Raw genomic sequence first — 10,477 nt, forward strand, 5'->3', positions numbered from 1 at the left:
AGCAACACCACAGAGTAAGTCCCAACAGTCCCAGAAACATAGGCATTTCATCATGTTGAATGGGAGAGATGACACTTTGCATCTGTCATTTAGCATTTAGTCATGATGCATTTGCTGCTCTATATAAGCTCTTCCAAAAATGTATTGGAATGGGTAGCCCCAAAGACTCTGCAAAACAAAAGTCTTCCCTGTCCAAATATGTTTGAAAAATGCTGCATATTATATCCACTGTTATCCCACTATGTGCACATTAGTGTTGTAAAGGCCTTGGGAAGTCTCTTTTACCTTGTTTGACCCCATATTTCTTAAAGCTATTATTTACGTGTAGACTTCTTTATATAATGTCTATTAAAATCCTGCAGAATTATTGTGCTCTGCATGGAATACACTTTTGGAGATGTATAAAAATGATTTGAGGGAAGTTGAGAGAGGCAGAGAAGGTAGTAAGATGGGATATAAGTAGTCAAGAAAAACTATGAGAGAAAAGGGATAGCCTGGTTGAAGGATTCAAGTAGGAGACTGTGGGCTTGGTGCTGCATGCCTGTGTGCCCTGCCTCTTATAGCTGCTCATACAGGTAGTTACCCTGTACCTCTCGGCCTCAATTTCCCCATCTTTGAATTGAAGGGTTTGCCTGGGAGATCTCTAAAGTTGTTTCTTGCCGTAATGATTAGCTGTTTTTTTCCCCAAGAGATACTGAAACTAACTCCATGAACATTTTTATTTCTAACTTTTTACTTTGAGGTTCCTTGAAACCTACAGAAAAGTTGTAAAAATGGTACACAAGGAATTTCCATATAATCTTTCCCCAGATTCATCCATTTTCCCCCATTTGCTTTATTGTTCTTTCTCTCTCACTCTTTCTCTCATATTCTTCTTTCTGAACCATTTGAGAGTAAGTTGGAGACATCATGCCCTTTTACCCTTAAATACTCCAGGTTACATTCGTTTATATATGTACAATACAGTTATCAAAATCAGGTATTTAACATTGATAAATACAATTATCTACTTCAGAGCCAATAATCAAATTTTGTCAATTCTCCCAATGTCTTTATACCTATTCTTTTGTCCCTGGACTCTGCTACCTTATTATAGTGGGCAAGGTTAAGTTTACATTGAAATCATTTATCCACCTAAAATGAAATAAATGGATTGTCTTATTTCCCCTTTTCTCTTGTTCCAGAACTAGATAAAGGGTGGAAGAGCCAGAGAGAAGAGTGGAAACTGAAAAGTGTGAAGAAATAAACTTTGCAAGGCAAAAAAAAAAACAACAACAAACAAAAAACCCCACAAAAATAGACATATGGTACCTAATCAAACTTAAAAGCTTTTGCAGAGCAAAGAATACCATCAACAAAATGAAATGACAACCTACAGAAATGGGAGAAAATATCTGCAAATGATGGAACCAACAAGGGGTTAATATCCAAAATATACAAACAGCTCGTACAATTTAATATTGAAAAAACAACCCAATTAAAAAATGGGCAGAAAACCTAATGGGCATTTTTCCAAAGAAGACATACAGATGGCCAACAGGCAAACAAAAAGATGCTCAACATCGCTGATTATTAGAGAAATGTAAATCAAAACCACAATGATCGTCTCACACTGTCAGAATGGCCATCATCAAAAAGTCTACAGATAATAAATGCTGGAGAGGGTGTGGAGAAAAGGGAACCTCCTACACTGTTGGTGGGAATCTAAATTGGTGTAGCCACTATGGAGAACAGTATGGAGGTTTCTTAAAAAACTAAGAATAGAGCTATCATATGATCCTGCAATCCCACTCCTGGGTATATATCCAGAAAAAAAGAAAACTCTAATTCAAAAAGGTACATGCACTTCAATGTTCACAGCAGCACTATTTACAAGAGCCAAGACACGGAAACAACCCAAATGCCCATCAACAGATGATTGGCTTAAGAAGACGTCACACACACACACACACACACACACACACACACACAGGAATATTACTTAGCTATAAAAAAGAATGAAATACTGCCATTTGCAGCAACATAGATGGACCTAGAGAATATTATACTAAGTGAAGTAAGTCAAACAGAGAAAGACAAATACTATATGAAATCACTTATATGTGGAATCTAAAAAATAATACAAATGAATCTATATACAAAACAGAAAAAGACTTGCAGACAAACTTATGGTTACAAAAGGTGAGAGGGAGGGGGAAAGGGACATATTAGGAGTATGGGATAAACAGATACAAACTACTATACATAAAATAGATAAGCACCAAGGATTTACTGTACAGCACAGGGAATTATTTGATATCTTATAATAACCTATAATGGAATATAATCAGAAAAAAAAATGACTGAATCACTATGCTGTACACCTGAAAGTAACACGATATTCTAAATCAACTGTACTTCAATTAAAAAAAAACAAAAACAAAAAAAACACCAAGAACAAATGACTCCATGCTGATTCTGTCTTAGAAGACTGAAAGACTGACATTTACAGTGATAAAAAAAACTGTTTGGTTCACGGTGAAAATCAGCACTTTCTGAAAAAATTTTAGTCATGCATTCCTTTATTCATTTTCCTTAACTAGATTGTAAATTCTTTTGAATTACATCTAGCAGTTTCAAGGCATGCTGAGAGACCTGATTGGCTAGAGAAGGTTTATGCAAGAAAAGAGCGAGAGTTATGCTGAGAAAGGCAGGTTTGGTGTATGCTTTGAATACTTAAATATTTTACTTAGCATTTTATTTTTCCCTAGAGAGAAAGATTACATCATAATCTTGCAGCACTGTAGGGCAGCTGAAAGAGCACAGACTTTGAAGTCCTAGGGATCAAATTGCAGTTCAACTACTTGTTAGCTGAATATGTCCTTTAACCCCTCTGGACCCGATTTACAAAATGCAGATGTTAATAATGCAGACTCAGAGGTGGGATTCAATGAGCTGACATATACAGTGTTGGTCCTCTCTCTCCCCACCTCTGCATCTTTCATATCCTCAATTCCTCTCTATAATGAATGCTAAAAGTCTAATATCAGCTCACAATGGTTTACTGGTCACCTGAGACCTGCAACTTGGGGAGAAGAAGTTATAGGAACAGGAATATCATGATGCTATAGAACACCTCAATAATGGCAGTTTTGATACTTCAGCCTGGAGTTTTCTTGGGATTTATTTCCTTCTTATGTGTATTTGGTTGCCACTCTCTTTACTCTTTTTCCAGATTTCTTCAGTCTGATTGGAAACCTTAAACACAATAATCTGAGTTTCACAATAAAGGGTTTGACTGCAGGTGCCAAGAGTCTCTGGAGAGAAAGGGTGGGTTAGCTGCTAGGAGGAAGTTGGTTGGAAAACCCATCTGTGTGCGCACACGCAGTTTGGAAACCTTCCTTTTCTTGGAGAAAAATTTACTCTCCTCAGAGGCCGACTGAGGAATTTTGGCTAAGTCAGGTGTCTGTGGGAGACCATTCTTATCGGGAGCCAGAGCTGAGACTGGAGGCCAAAGGGGAGCACCATTTCAGGAATCATCAAATGTACTGTGCCTTTGACTTTGGAAAATTAATTCTAAAAGGCCTGAGTAGCCACCATTCTCAACCCTCTTTTATTTTATTTTTTTAATTAAAAAATTTTTTTTGGCCGTGCAGCTTGCAGGATCTTACTTCCCCTACCAGGGATCGAACCCGTGCCCCCTGCAATGGAAGCGAGGAGTCCTAACCACTGGACTGCCAGGGAATTCCCCTCATCCTTCTTTTAAAAAGTAGACTGTGGACACATAGTCAGCAATAGCCAACAAATGCCAACTAGGCACAAGTTAGTTGATGAGAGAAGCCAGCAGCCCTTGAACCATTCTCTTGGCTACGGTGGGTGGCAAAATAGTAAGGGGATGAGGGTAGGAACAAGATGAAACAAAAATGATGAATGGGAACCATTTTCTTCTAAGGGGAGTTCAAAGGAAGCAGTGGTTCCCCCACACCACTCCCCTCCGCTGACCAGTATAGACTTGCTTGACACAATGACCGGCATTTCCGTTCTCAGGTAGGAATACTCCAAGTAAGAAACTTGCTTGTGCAACTGTGTTCTTATGGACTTGTGTGATATGTCCAATGAATTAATTCATTCTTTAACTTAACTGGCAAGATTTAATAGTTCACATTGAAAGCATGAATAACCATTTTGTTCCTTGAATGACTCCAGTTTAATGCTCCTGATGTCAGTGTATTTTGCCCAGGGTAAAAGTTGCTATATGAATTATTCACTGCTTGATGTAATGAATGGGGCCATGTTTGCCTACAGAATGTTAGCTGTGGTTATCTGACATGATGGGGCACAGCGAATGCCTACAAAGAACAATGGATACTTTAGAATGTGGTTCCAGGGCTCAGCCATTGCAGTTAAGATCTTTACAGAAAGCAGAGCACCTTTTGTTGTCTTGTGCCACACATCACGAGGGCCTCAGTGAGCCAAGAAACTCTTGGCCTTTAAAAAAAAGAGAGAGCTAAGTATGGTAAGGGACAGAAATGCATTTAAGAAGAATTTTAAATAAGTAAATTGGTAATTTTCATTATAGTGATTTCATCAGCGTGAAATAAAATATTTTTGGTGAAGGAGAAACAATGCATGACTGATAATAAGGAATCTTACCTTTGATTTTAGGGTGAAGGTGATCCAGACCCCTCTGCCTTAAGAGCATTTAGGGTGAGTTATCTCCCTGGCTAGAGTGCCCAACTTTCCACTGAAATGCCTTTGGTTTAATAAGAATGATTTATAATCTGGAAAGACAGTTAATGCAACTTAGTGGGAGCTGATAAATGAACCACTGAGTTTACTTATACATATAAGTGGGGCATTAATCTTGACTTTGAATTTCCCCACTGGGTTCTCTTTATAACCATTTGTGACATTGTGAGTGAAGGAAAGAAATGACTGACAAGTTTTAATGGTTGGCAAAATTTTCTAAATGTCTTTAAAGTTTATAAACAAGATAAATAAGGTTTGAGATTGAAATGCAGATTAAATTGGCTTCCATCCTTTCACTGTTTGCAGCTTAATAGTAGGCAACTTGTTAAATTAGCACATGCATTCAAAAGTCACCCTGAGACAAAGCTAAAATCCCACCTGGGCTTCGGGTCTCTCTGTAGCTGAGTTGGGTAACTCCAGCAGGGTCTTGCTGGCCTCTGTCTCCTAATTATAAATCCACTGGAGAGAGTGTTCATTCATAGTTCAAATAGCTCTGGCCAAGAGGTATAGTACACGGCTGCAGGGCTCCATCCCTGTTGTGGATGAAGAGGTAATTCTCAGAGGAGGGAAATCTGGGACTGGAAATACACCCATGGTAGGATGAATAATGGCCCCACAAAGCCACCTGCAACTAATTCTCAGAACCTGTGTATACTGTGTGGTGAAAGAGACTTACAAATATGACTGGGTTAAGGACCTTGAGATGAGGAGATTATCTTGCATGATCTGGATGGGCCCTAAATGTAATCACAAGGGTCCTTGTATGCGGGAGCCAAGAAGGTCAAAGGAGGAAGTAGGAGAAGTAATAATGAAAGCAAGAGACTGTAGTGACGAGGGGAAGAAGTCATGAGCCGAGGCGTGCAGGCATCCTCCAGAAGCTGGAAAAGGCAAGGAAGTAGATTTTCCCCCAGAGCCTCCAGAAGGAGCCATCCCTGCCCACACTCTGAGTTTAGCTCAGTGAAATGATTTTGGACTCGTAGTCTCCAGAACTGTGAGAGAGTAAATTTGTGTCCTTTCATGACGAGAAGTTTGTGGTAATTTGTAGTGACAGGAAACGAATCCAACACCCGAAGGGGCCTCACGGTTATCCTGCTGCTCCTCAGCCCCCACATGGGTTTAAAGCCCAATTTCATGGTGTCATCCCACAAAGTCTTGTTAGTTCACTGTAAAAGAACTGTTGAAATATAGACCATCGTGTCACTTCCTCTGAATCAGAAGACTCTTTGTGTTTTTGGAAATACTGTACTCAATACGGAGGTCTGTTTCCAAAGGGAAGTGAAGCCTTTCACTTTACATATGGTAAGGCTCAAGTAATTGTTGATGCAAGGATAAATAAATGAACACAGAAAAAAAAGCCATTGAAAATTGACAAGTAACTCAACTGTTTCTGTTCAGCGTTAAATGACTTTCTGTGCTAAATCCCATTGTAAGAAATAACAAATGGTAAAATCAACCCCTGGATTCTAAATTAGTCTTTGTTTTCATTGGAGCCTAAAAAAAATTCTCAAGGTAAACCTAATTTTGTCCTCCAAAAATAACTCTTTGAGCTTTTGGGGGATATGTCTGCAAAAGATACACTCTCTTTTTTATTTATTTCCCCTGCATTAGTATCAGCTAGAACACACATCACTACAAAAACTCACTTTGTAGGGGGAAGCATGTCAGGTTCATTATGATTTGATCCTCTTGGTCCTGTAGTGAGATGTAGTGTTGGGTTTTTGATTCTCAGCGATTCTACCCATTTCTTAATGTGGGGAGGGAGAGTTAGACAATTATTTAAAAATTTAAAGTCTCTTGAACTTATATTGACAAATTCCAGGCCTTTTCTGATCTTCATTCCCCTTCAATAATATCGCTAGCATCTGACACAACTGATCACTGTGCCCATCTTGAAACTGTCTCCTCTTTTTCATTCCTGTACCTTTGCTCTTCCCTGATTTCCCTCCTACCTGTCCAATTGTTCACACAGCGGCTCCTCTTCCCAGCTTTCTCTGTAGTTGTGGGCATTTCTCCAGTCGCAGTTCTTACTTCCTGCTCTCTTTCTTCTCAGTGGTTACTTCTGTTTTGATGACATCTCAAGATTCTTCTTTAATCCTGATCTCTAATCCAGTATCTAAAACCAACCACCAGACAATGCTATTTGGTTAGTTCCTTACCTGTAATATATCCACAACTTTCAACATGTACCAGGATCTCTTCTGTTCCAGGATCCAATCACATGCTTTTCTCTCTGATGGACATTTTTTCCTTCTTTTTTCTCTGCCTATCAAACTCCTACAGATCACAATTTAAATTTCACTTCCTTATGGAAGCATTCCATGACCACCCAGACTAGATCAGATCCCCACTTAGGCTCTTAGACCTGGCAGAAAAAAGAAATTTAAATATCTCTTTGAGAAAGAAAAATATGAAAAAAAAAACCAAAACTGGTTTCCCTTTGAGAAGGAGATCAGTTTCACTTAAAGGAAAGTTATGAAGCACGACAATTGGGACTAAAAATTTTTGTTTTTCAGAAACCGTGTTGTAAAATGGTTATAGGGAATCTGAATTTACAGCTTAGCTAAATTAAGAAGTTTGGTTAGATAACTCAGTGACTAAGCAAATGTCCTAAGTATGACCAAATGTGATATGCTCTGTTCTCTAGCGTCCAAAGTTGTTATATAGTTTTAGGTCAGAGCTTGTCTTTGCCCATCTGACATTTAAACCTCAATATTTAGATAATTGTAGAAAATCATAAATCATGGCTAGTGTAGAAAAATGACTGTTCCTGAACTGTACCTATTTTTAACCACTTTACATATAACTGAACTCAAAATGAACTCCTGGGTTTTTAATAAACATTTTCTCTCCTATTGCTGACCTCTTTATTCTACCATACAAGGTAATTAAAAAAACAGTTCTATTGTGATATAATCTATATACCATACAATTCATCCATTTGAAGTATAAAATTAAATGGTTTTGAGTCTATTCAGAGTTGTGCAGCCATCTCCATAATCAATTTTAGTACATTTTCATCACCCTGACAAGAAATCCTATATCTTTTGGCTGTCACTCCTCAATCTTCCCAAGCCCCAGCCCTAGGCAACCAAAAATCGGCTTTCGTCTTGATGGATTTGCCTATTCTGGACATTTCATATAAATGGAATTATGCACTCTGTGATGCTTTGTGACTGACTTCTTTCACTTAGCATAATTTTTCAAAGTTCATCCATGTTATAACATGACTAAGAACCTCATACCTCTTTATAATTGAATAATATTCCATTGTATGGATGTTCTACATTTTATTTACGTACTCATTAGTTGATAGACACCTGTGTTGCTCCCACTTTTCGGCTATTGTGAATAATGCTGCTATGAATACAGGCTGATTTCTGAGCGCTGACTGCTGCTTGCTCCTTTTTCTCCTCTCTGTAGTCATTCAAAAATAAAAAGTGGCTTGAACATTTCTAAATCTGAAACTACCACACAAAATGTAGGTTATTCTTTCTACAGAATTTATTACCCCTATTATGTTACATATAAACTATATTAATCATTTATGTAATGTTGGTCTTTCCCCATCTGTGAGCTCTGTGAGTTCAAAGATCATGTCAGCTCTGCTTGCTCCTGTGTCCGTGGCACCTTGCCCAGTGATTGACATGTAGTAAATATTTCTTGACTGACTAATTTTGACTAATCCCAACCTCAGATTGGCCTCTCATCTCAAGTTCCCCATTTCTATAAATGCCATTACTGTTACCTCAGTAACGTGAGATCCAAATCAGAGTTGTATTTGACTCTTCCCTTTTTCACTTCTTCCTCTAATTCTGATCAGTCAGCAATTTTTAGGAAACGTTTTCAAAGCAATTCTCAGCATTTGTGTATCCATTCCTTTCTCTCACACTACCTATCTAGACCCTCATACTTGGCCTCCCTGCCTTCTTTCTTTGCTACTTCTAAGCTAGAGAGAGAGTTTGTAGAGAGTTTTCAAAGTAGTCTTCACAAAAACCAGTTATATCACTTCACTTCCCTCTTCATGAACTAACAGTGGTTTCCCATTGGCCACAGACTAGAAGCCCTCAACCCAAAGTAGGAAGACTTCCATAACATGATTCCTTATATTACAAGGCAAGTAGCTGCTTCAGTTTTCTTTTTTAGGCCTTCCTGCTCCTATTCATCAGAACATAGACTCTGCCTACCTAGCCTATTGGTTATTGGACCTAGGTGGTTGGATCAACTGCTTAACATTGTCTAGGAATGCAAATACTAGTAATTTGGGACATTTTTATGGCCAGGTCTCATTGACCAACACAAAAATCTATTTGATTCACTAATGTCAAATCAGTACATTCCAAACCAAAACATATTTACCTTGATTTTTCCATATTCCTTCCCAAAGCTGAGTAACTTACAACAACATTCTGTAGGAAATTCCCTATATACAGGAACTCCCTGCTTTCCTGTCACAGAGAGGATCATAAATGGATCATTAGTAAATCTCCCACATACTATGTCTTATACAAGTTTATATGTTCCACGGCACTTGCTATGGTGACTTGCATATTGTAAAAGCAAAGACATGGAGAAAATTCTTTTTTTTTTTCCTTAGCAGAGAATTTCTCTCCCCATCCCCTAAGCCAGCAATGTTTGTTTCTGTTAGGTGAATAATTAGATAAGCCATGTGGGTTGGGGATGACATCCTCACCCCAAGGGGCACGTTGGGATATAGTTGCTTAGCTGACTTCCACCTAGCTTTGGCCTGGTTAATTTTACCAGCTTTTGCTTTGTCTTGGAGTGCACACCACTTTAGGATTAGAGCTGAATTGTTTGGGACAATAATGGAGATTTGGGGAATGGGTTCTGATGGGAAATGGAGGCTCAGTAACTGGTACCTAAAAAAAGCTATGGGAGAAAATTTTAAAAAGGTTCAAAAAGGAGCTCCTTGAGGTTGTATTCTATGTGGTATACAGTTAAAACCCTGTTTCCTGTGTGCTCACAGAAGTTTCAGTAAATCTACATTGTTTGCTAATGCTTAGTGAGGTGGATTTACTATTTGGGGCTAAGCCTATGCTGAGTTAGACCTCAAAAGTTTGTATATGACAATAACAGCGTCTTCCCATGGGAGGACAGCCATGTAGGGTTTGCATATATATTAAGAAAATATGTATTAAATTAATATGTTTGTCTTGTCTTCCCATGTAGATAATACTCCCCATTACCTCTAGATGATTCATAGAGAAGGTATTGAATGATAACTTGCTGATTAAATAGGAATATGCTATCATTCTAATTTGTTTTTAAAGGAGGAAGGATGTCCTTAGTGACATCCAGTCCAGTAAAAATGCCATTTTCAAAAGCCAGTTACCACCAAAGCAGTGGTAGATTTTGTGGTTGGTTTATTCGGAAATTGTTCTTGGGTATCTTGAGAAAAGAATCTAACTTCTTCAGTAATTAGTGTATTACTACTGATTTAAGCCAGATTTAGTTTTCTTTTGAATGTACAGTGTACTGGAATATGTACGAATACCTGTGTTGGCTGAAAGAAAAATTACCTCCCAGCATAAATCGGTTAGGAAAAGCATGCCAAGTCACTATGTGCAGATCTGATTTGTCTCAGTGAAGATCCTTGTTTTACTGATTTTGACTGCCCCATTCTTGCTTAGTTACTGTTTAACTGTTCTTGTGTGGGCCTACACGTGAGCATAGACTCATCTCTAGAATTGTGCCAAACTCCCTTAGCTTTGCTCAACTGGTTTTTGAATTT

General features: G+C 38.3%; 1 long non-coding RNA gene across 1 annotated transcript; it reads right to left on the reverse strand.

Annotated features, from left to right (window-relative positions):
• Window positions 1–4,638: 4,638 nt before the first annotated feature.
• LOC113612165 (uncharacterized) lies at window positions 4,639–6,835 on the reverse strand. The gene is made up of 3 exons (XR_003429744.1): window positions 6,678–6,835; window positions 5,107–5,261; window positions 4,639–4,760 (listed from the first exon to the last, which is right to left on the reverse strand). It is a non-coding gene; the product is annotated as an uncharacterized LOC113612165 (long non-coding RNA).
• Window positions 6,836–10,477: the final 3,642 nt, after the last annotated feature.

The sequence above is a fragment of the Aethalodelphis obliquidens genome, unplaced genomic scaffold (assembly GCF_003676395.1).
Source record: "Aethalodelphis obliquidens isolate GAN/ISIS:26980383/991018 unplaced genomic scaffold, ASM367639v1 scaffold73, whole genome shotgun sequence".
Lineage (NCBI taxonomy): Eukaryota > Metazoa > Chordata > Mammalia > Artiodactyla > Delphinidae > Aethalodelphis > Aethalodelphis obliquidens.